This window comes from Cyprinus carpio, chromosome A11, assembly GCF_018340385.1.
Source record: "Cyprinus carpio isolate SPL01 chromosome A11, ASM1834038v1, whole genome shotgun sequence".
In the NCBI taxonomy this organism is placed as follows: Eukaryota; Metazoa; Chordata; class Actinopteri; order Cypriniformes; family Cyprinidae; genus Cyprinus; species Cyprinus carpio.
In genome coordinates, this window is record NC_056582.1 from 19,364,525 (window position 1) to 19,373,057 (window position 8,533).

General features: G+C 34.8%; 1 long non-coding RNA gene across 1 annotated transcript in view; it reads right to left on the reverse strand.

The window, feature by feature from the left end:
• The window catches only part of LOC122146619, a 54,339-nt gene extending 45,806 nt beyond the window's left edge, over positions 1 to 8,533 (reverse strand). Inside the window, exon 1 of the long non-coding RNA XR_006161147.1 lies at positions 8,430 to 8,533. This is a non-coding gene — a long non-coding RNA (uncharacterized LOC122146619). The remainder of the gene's footprint in view (positions 1 to 8,429) is intronic.

An 8,533-nucleotide genomic window follows, 5' to 3' on the forward strand; every position in this document is an offset into this window, starting at 1 on the left:
TACTGATGAGGTGAGTGGTGAAGGGCAAGAAAAAGAGAGAAAATTGATTTTAAAAAATGCTGAAAAATATAGGAATAGACAAAAGAAAAAAATATTCAGAACCTGAACCTTTAAAATCCTAGAAAAAAAATATATTATAAATGGATAAGGGAGGCTGAATAAAGAGAAATAGTCAAAAGAAAAAGTCAAAAATATTAATAGCTAGAACCTAACTACATAAAAAAGTACTGAGACATAATCTAATCTAATATAATGTATTGTATAACACATGGATTGTGAAAAAAATAGAAACAGGCAAAAGAAAAAGCCTAAATTACTACATTTTAGAAACTTGAAAAAAATAAATGTATCAAAGATCTGAATAGTAACGTAACATAACGTACTGATACATACTAATTTACTTTAAAATTTCAGTTTTATAATGATTATATCATTATCATATTTCCATTATTTTATCTCAGTAGGTGCTCAATAATTGAAGTGCTCAAAAAGTGAAGATGAGAAATCAGATTTTGAAAAATGGAAGGTGGAGAGGATTGGGGGTTTAAGAGGAACAAAGAAAAAGCGAGAGTACAGAGATCCCAAGAGATGTCCCGTGTGCATACCTCAAACTAAACCCTGAATGAAACAAGCCTCAGTCGCCACAAATTAATTCGGGACTTTGGGAATAAACCGCTATGGGTCTACAGAAGAAAAATGAACAACCAGTTTTCTTTAGTCACACAATATTAGTTTTATACTAATATAGAGAGCTGTTGAAAATGAATGCTGGGTAAGTCTATTAAAAATTCCTCTGTTGTAATAGAGTATGTTTTGGCAGAGGTTTCCATTGACCAGAGCCAATACAGAGAGCCGGCCGCCACACCATCCCAAAGAGAATACAGAAGTCAACAGAGCTTGCCAAGGTGCAGGACCATAAACATTTACTGCTGGAGCGGACCTCCTTATTATCATCTGATGTCTTCATGCCAGAACAACAGCATTTCTGCCATTATAGGATTAAAGCGTTCTATAAATAAACGGTAGTTTCTTTTTATTGTTGTTTTTCATTATTGTCAATGCTCCAAGTCAAAATCTGCATGAAAAATCCAAAATCTTTATCAAATGTACTTCTAAACGAAGCACACTCATTCAAATAATTAAATAAATACAAATATTTTTATATATTAACAGTGCTGGTTAGATTACTTAAAAATAGTAGTCCACAACTAATTACAAATTACATGGTGAAAAGTGTAGTTAGTATAATCTGGATTACACATATGTAATCTGATTTTTGATTATTTTTAGAATACTTTTGACCTAACTTTATCACATAGAATTGGATGGGATTACTGTGCACAATATTGATTAAAAAAAAAGAGAGAGAGAGAGAATTTTACACTTACAGCAGGCTTCCCAAACTGTATTTAAGTGCAGGTTAATTTAGAAAGAAACTAAAAAGAATTGGGGTGAATCAATAAATCGTAATTAGTTTACTGCCATTGTGTGAATTAGGGTTATCAAAAGTACAGAGGTTGATACCAAGTCGGTACTGAAATTTAAAAAATGTGAATACACATTGTAAATACACATCTTTCATGCTCTTCACTGAGCACTTACACAGATACACATGTGAGCATCTGAATGTAGGCGTCTATCAGCAGATCTGTCTATGATGATCCCTTTTTTTAGGGATAAACTGATAGCTGCGGCTTTTAAGCCCTCCTGTGTTTATCTGTGTAAGCGCTCAGTGAAGAGCGTGAAAGATGTGTATTTGCAACATGCTTTTGAAGCGACAATCCCAGACATAATCTGTTGAGCAAATGAACACAATGCCAAATCAGAGGTGTTTAAGAATCTGCTCAACAGTGCTCAAAATGATTGAATAGTCACATTTTTAAAATTTCAGTACCGATTTGGTATCGACGTCGGCACTTTTGACAACCCTAGTGTAAATAATATGTATGCAATCCATTAAAAAGTAACTGTAATCTGATTAGCATTTTAAAACGTAATATAATCTAATTACAAGCAACGTTTTTGGGAATCTGATTATATATTTTACATTACATGTAATCAGTTACTACCCAGCACTGTACATTAGATAATATATACTGTAATTTAATATTTATGTTGTCAACACACCTTCATATCCACTTAAGAAAAAGAAAACAGCACCTCTTGTGCAACCAATTTTATTAAATCCACTAAAGCTGAGAAATAACAAAGGGTTGAACACTGAAATGACTAGGTCAGAATACAGGGTGTTCCCAAATGTTTGGCAAAGACTATAAAGGAAAGTGCATATATCTTTTTTAACATTTATTCCATGACAACAATAACAGCAAATAACAGATGCAATTATTTCTTGTTTGATGCAATACTCCACAAAAAAATGTTTTGGAAAATGAAAACACTTACCCTTCACCTTAAAGGAAGTTCAAAAAATTAACTGCAAATTGAGGTGTGGTTGAGAATAACTGTATCAAAAAGATTTATTAGCAATGTTTCAAGGGAAATAAATAGAAAGGAATGTCTATAACTAACAAGAACAAGAGTTTCCCCTCAGGCAACTTCCCATCTGTAACACTCCTCAAAAACATTGGATATAAGAGTGTGTTTATTGACCCTTGCCTTTATACAAAATGTCAAACATGCAAAACAAAAGATACATAATACAAACACACAGTATCCTCTGCATAAGTGTGGTTTCTATGGTGTTATACAAATATTGTCATATAAACTCAACACTGAACTGTACTGTTTGATAATATTTCTACTATTTGATCAGATCGACTCCAGAATTTATTTGCATTGGATTCACAAATTACATACTTTCTGACAGATGTAATTCTGGATGTAAACTATATGTACATTGTTTCCAACATAATGGCAATACGTCATATTAATTCAGTCTGACAGCTCTCAAGTTAATCAGAAATATTCATTGATTTGATATATTTTGAGTCTAAAGCTTAAACTTAAAAAAAAAAACTAAGAATCTAAGGACAAGTTAGTTTCCCACTTAGATATACCGATATGCACATTGTCATGTGAAGAACTACCCAACCAGAAAAGGCCAAGGTCTATGTGCTGGGAACTCTAGACTTAGACAAATGACAGCTCATGGAGTCCAACTGTGATACAACCAGAAGAGGGGATGCTGCGTGAAAAACCAGAATAGACTCTATCCTGTCCAGATTACTACGACAGGCCATCCATCAGGGCTAAGAGACTGGTCTGAATGCACGGCCACTTTAGGAATGCAGCTGATGAAGAGCCAGTTAGTGTGGAGACAGAGGGACCGGGGTGAGGGGTCGACAAGGGGCATGAGAGGGTGAAGAGGGGGACAGGACACGAACAATGAGGGGAAAAGAAGGTCTTAAGAGTGAAGGACAAGGATGAGGAGAGACAATGAAGGAGAGGAGGGATATTTGGACCACCGACGACGTGGCTATCATAGAGACATTCCACAGTGTCACCCACAAGGGTGAGCGGAGGTCTCGGGTCTGGCCTAACACGGCAAATTTTTCGGTTTGAACAACCTGATGCAGGAATTTTTATTTGCATCTCTGTCAGCGCTTGTGTTAGCATTCTTTGAATATTTTCTACAAAAGTGACGTTATTTTTATTCAGTCAGAGAAGTCACATTATCCCAAAAAGTAAAAGTATACGATCAATAAAAAAGAAAAAGAAAGAAAGAAAAAAAGAAAGAAAGAAAGAAAGAAAAAGTCAAAAAAATAAGAGACCATGAGACTTAAAGTTGCACACAATGGCATTGTGTTAGTGATTTCAATGGAAACTTTATATGTAAACACCAATGATATAATCAAATAATAAAGATTTACGGTGATTAGAAGTAATATTTTAGGGCACCTGGCATTGAAAATCATACAACGGATTTCTGGGTTAAACCATAATGAAGAATATTTCTGTAAATTGTGAGATAATTTTAATATTTTGTGAATTCTAAACATCTCTAGAATGAACAAGAACAGGGTTTGTAGAATTATAAGCAGACTGAGAAAATACTTCAATGGGGGTTAAGGGAATAATAGAGTAAACTTAATAGAATTGCTTTGAGACTGTGTTGCAGTTTCTGTGAACTGACATGCACACAACAAATACAAATCTCACTTTCACTGCTTTTATATGACCAGTATTACATTGGGATGCCTACAACGGCATTTCTCTGGATGAGTCAATCATCACAATCTCATATCATAATTATCAAAGCTGTATCTAATGGAACGTTTCAGGGAAACATTTAAACGACTCTTGAACTAGTTTAACAAACACTTTCTGCGGCTTTAATTGCTATATGCTTTCCTTTGAATATGAGTTTTATTTTCCATTTATGGTCAAATTCTTTGCTAATTATATAGCCAACAAGGTTCACAATCCTTCATCCAGGGCTCTTTGTCAAATTACGGCACAAAAGTGTAATCATGAAAAAGCTCAACTTCTGTCAGAGAGAATTGGCTGGGTGGAAACCAGCACTATTGATGTGCTGAAACTAATGAACGGTCCATTAAACTCTCTCAGGATTTGACATGGAAACCAGGAATATTAAAACAGAAACAAAAAGTGCATCATGCATTACTAACTCTGATAACGATGAATATGGCCATATGCATTCAACACATATACGTTTCCCTCCCTCTCATTCTCTTCTCTGTCAAAACAGTGTGTCATGTTGAACAGTAAATGTTGAACAGCAGTCAGGTGGCTGCAGTGCAGGGCGAATGTATATTTTCTTTCTTCACTGTGGTCCCGAGAACTAGTGAGGTTGCGGTGACTGCTGCATCTGTTACCAATCCAGATAATTAACCATTATTTCAATTTGCAAAAAGCGCTTTTATGCCACACGGCTGCAGAAAAGCAGCAGAACCGAAAACAGTGCAGAAGTATTTACTGAAAAAGCAGAAAGCTGTGCTGGGTAATGTTTGATCAACAGAGCGTAGCACTTTCAAGAGAAAGTTTGCCAACTGTAACAACAGCCGAACGAGTGCTCGATCACCATTTAATTGTTTAACAGGCGCTAAACAAACAACTTGTGTTTCAGCATTGATAATTATGGAAGAATGTCTAAAGAAAGTCATACAGAACATACCTTAATATAGATAATAAGTTTTCAAGTATTTATTAATTAGAAACAAGGATTTTGTTGATTATTTTGAAAATAAGCTCAGATGCTAAAGTTGATTTGATATTTCTATTATACAAATATATGGTATGGTTCTCTGAATCTTGGTATTTGCCACCACTGTTGTGTAAAAAAGACATGACAGTTACAGGCAATGACAGTTTTCATTTGGGAATGTTAACAGCTTTTTGAGTGAACCGTGAGACAAAATAATGAAATATGTCCACATATTTTACCACATATTTTATGAAATATGTCCACATATTTTACTAATGCCAATAAATAAATTAATTATAAAATAAAATTCTCTCACTCCATTACTTGTAATTTGCAAAAAGTAAAAATTAAAATAAAATAAAAATAAATGAAAAGTAATCAAAATAAAAAATTACATATACAGATACATATACAGTATTATAGTAATTTTTTAAGTAAACTACCAGATACATTATGTAAATGGTAACTTGGAGAGAGTTCTTAATTGTTATAAGAAAAACAAGGTCAATGCAAAATAAGTCATAAACCAGAATTTTGTTAATTTATAGAAAAATAAAAAATATGGTGAAATGAGACCTGAAAATGGTTTAATGTTTGAAGGCTACTGACATCTTGTCAAAGGTCTTTCTGTTTCACCTTTACAAACTACAGAACAAAAAAATGCAGTTCTTGACAATTTTTAGCAACCGTAACAAAATAAAGAACTTCAAATTCTTTGGATGCTTCCAACACCTGATAAATCACCAAAACAAAGACTCAAGAATTCCAGAACAGAACAGAACCACAGACTGTTTTTTTTTTTTTTTTTTTTTTTTTTTTTTTGTCGTTATTTTCTACAACTCAGCAAACATGGGGGTCATCTATTCACAAATATAGTGTCTGAAACACTCCCTATGACCCAGAATCGGTTTAAAGAGAAGAGGGAGAGCAGGAGAGACTTCACTGATCAATGCAGTCAGTTGATGGCACAAAGAAGGTGACTATGCAGGAATGAAAACTGGAGAATAAAGGGGAAAATGGGAGAAATATGAAAGAAATGGAACCATAATTCAACATTAATCAGTCCTGCTAATGGCTTTGCTGCTAAATTCACTTACTGAAGAGGTGACACAGAAGTTCAAACCCCCTAACCTTATGCTTTGTGCTTTGTTACGATTTCAAATAATGTAGACATCCTGTTCAAATAATTACAACTGCCCACCCTACATCTTCAGCGTATAAAAAAAATACATAAATCCAGCAAGGCCTTAGAAAATGAACTACAAATAATCTGCCCTCACCACTGCTTTCCTGATACATACTCAATCTATATGTAAATATAAAGTACTTTTAAAATATCTAGAAGGAATGAAAATGTATTTCCTTTTCCCATTTGATCAGTGCCCCCAGAGCCAAACCTATGACTTTTAATGAAAAGTGTTGGGCAGATAGAAAGAGTGAAGCAGTGATGGAAAGGCATGAATGCACATGCTACAGAATGAACAGACACGGCTACAGGTCACTAAAGGATGTTGAAAAAGTTATCAGTTCTAAACCTAAATGAGTTTGTTGAATGTGAAAGGCTCAGCTGCTTTCCTACACAACTTGGAAAAAAAAAAAAAAAAGTACTGTTTGGCGATCACTGTCAGCTTTCAAGGGTTAAAAATGTTGAAAGGTTAAGTTAATATCTACATCACATATAGACGCAACCGCACTAACAACAAATGCGATAAATGTTCCGCTTAGAAAATCTGGGGATTTCACATCAGTAGCAACATATCTAAAGTCCTATAAGATATTTCATGCACATGACTTGCAAACAAGTCCTAAATCTATAAGAAAAGCTGCACAATCTGACTTAAAATGGGTTTAAAAAAATCATGCATATATTTTTCTATTTTCTTAGTTCTCACATTCACACCATGTTGTAAGTTGGGACTCAGCTGGAAGGCAAGATTTCCCGCTGCCTTTGCTTCAGACCAGATGTTTCTTAATGGCATTCACAGCAGCAAGATGAACACTGACACGCTATCGAGTCCCAAATCAACTCCTTGCTCCAGACCTAACAAGTTATTTACTGATGCCTGTCGGGGATGAAAATCAAAGCCTGTAATCCTTTTGTCACAATGCAGCAACTTATTTTCCTTCTTTCTGAAGCAGCAATGAGTAGATTTGGTATTCGTACATAAATTAGTGTGTAATTAAGCTTCTAATGAGGTGTTGCCTGATCTCAGATGGGACAGTCTTGGATTTCACACGTCTTGGTGCTTAATGGCCCAAAAGTTGCAGGCTTAAATCGAGAGGCAATTGATGAGCTACAATCATCATGCTATTAAAGTCTGTATGGAATGGAAGTTGTGACCAACTTTGCTATTGCACTATGACATATTTCCAAGTGAAAAGGCTTGTCAAACATGCACACAAAAAAGGGTGGGATTATGTGATCATTTTACAGAAAGAGCATGTTATGATATTTTGATATAAGATTAAGAATTCAAACTAATGCATGAATGAATCATTCACAATAAGACCAGACATGCACTGAGAAAATAAATAAGGAATATTCTGATTTCATGCCGACTTTAAAAGATTACAAGGCTAAAGATTTTTTATAATTAGATTTTATGCATTGACACAATAAATAGGTAGGCTACATTTTGATTTGAACAGACCACTGACAAGACACCATCCATTTCCCTGTGAACCCCTAACCCCTTCCTTATGTCATTTCCATATAGAAATAGCCTCTTAGAAGTACACAATGTCACTGCCTTCTTAAGACAAAGTTTGGAGCTCATTGCAAAACAACAGTGCAAAAGCCCATCCTAACGCTTTCATGCCAGTCCATTTAGTGTATTTCATAAGGTTAAACAGTTTATTCAGTACTCATGAAAGAGTCTGAGAAATAAAACCAAGCCTCACAAACAAACCAAGCTTAGAACACACAAACAGCTTTGCCATTTTCACATAAACCTGTAATCTGCTCAGCACTCTGTGGTGCAATACAGCTATTGCCATAATGAGCACACATTGTCCAGTTGCTGGGTTGAGATATTAAAACACTAAAGGCTGTTCGCCTTCATTCTTGTACAATTAATGTTTAAGCAAACATAAAGTTTTAATAATTATTAGTCTTTTTTTAGTTTAATTTATCAGTTCATCTCTTCGATGAAGAGTTAGAATCGTAATCATCGTAGTCTCCTCTGCAAGTTTCTAATGACTGACAACATGCTAACCAGGCTAACATGGTAACAAAGACATGTACGAAGAGTTTTCAATCATCAGTCTCTGAATCTACGAGTGTAAAGGATGGTAGGTGACTCACCACAACCTGGTCTGACAGGAGACAAACTGTAATACAGGATTGGTTTCTCTGTCAAACAATAATCTCAGTTTGCTTGGCTGCCATCTTGGAAACACCCCTTGCCA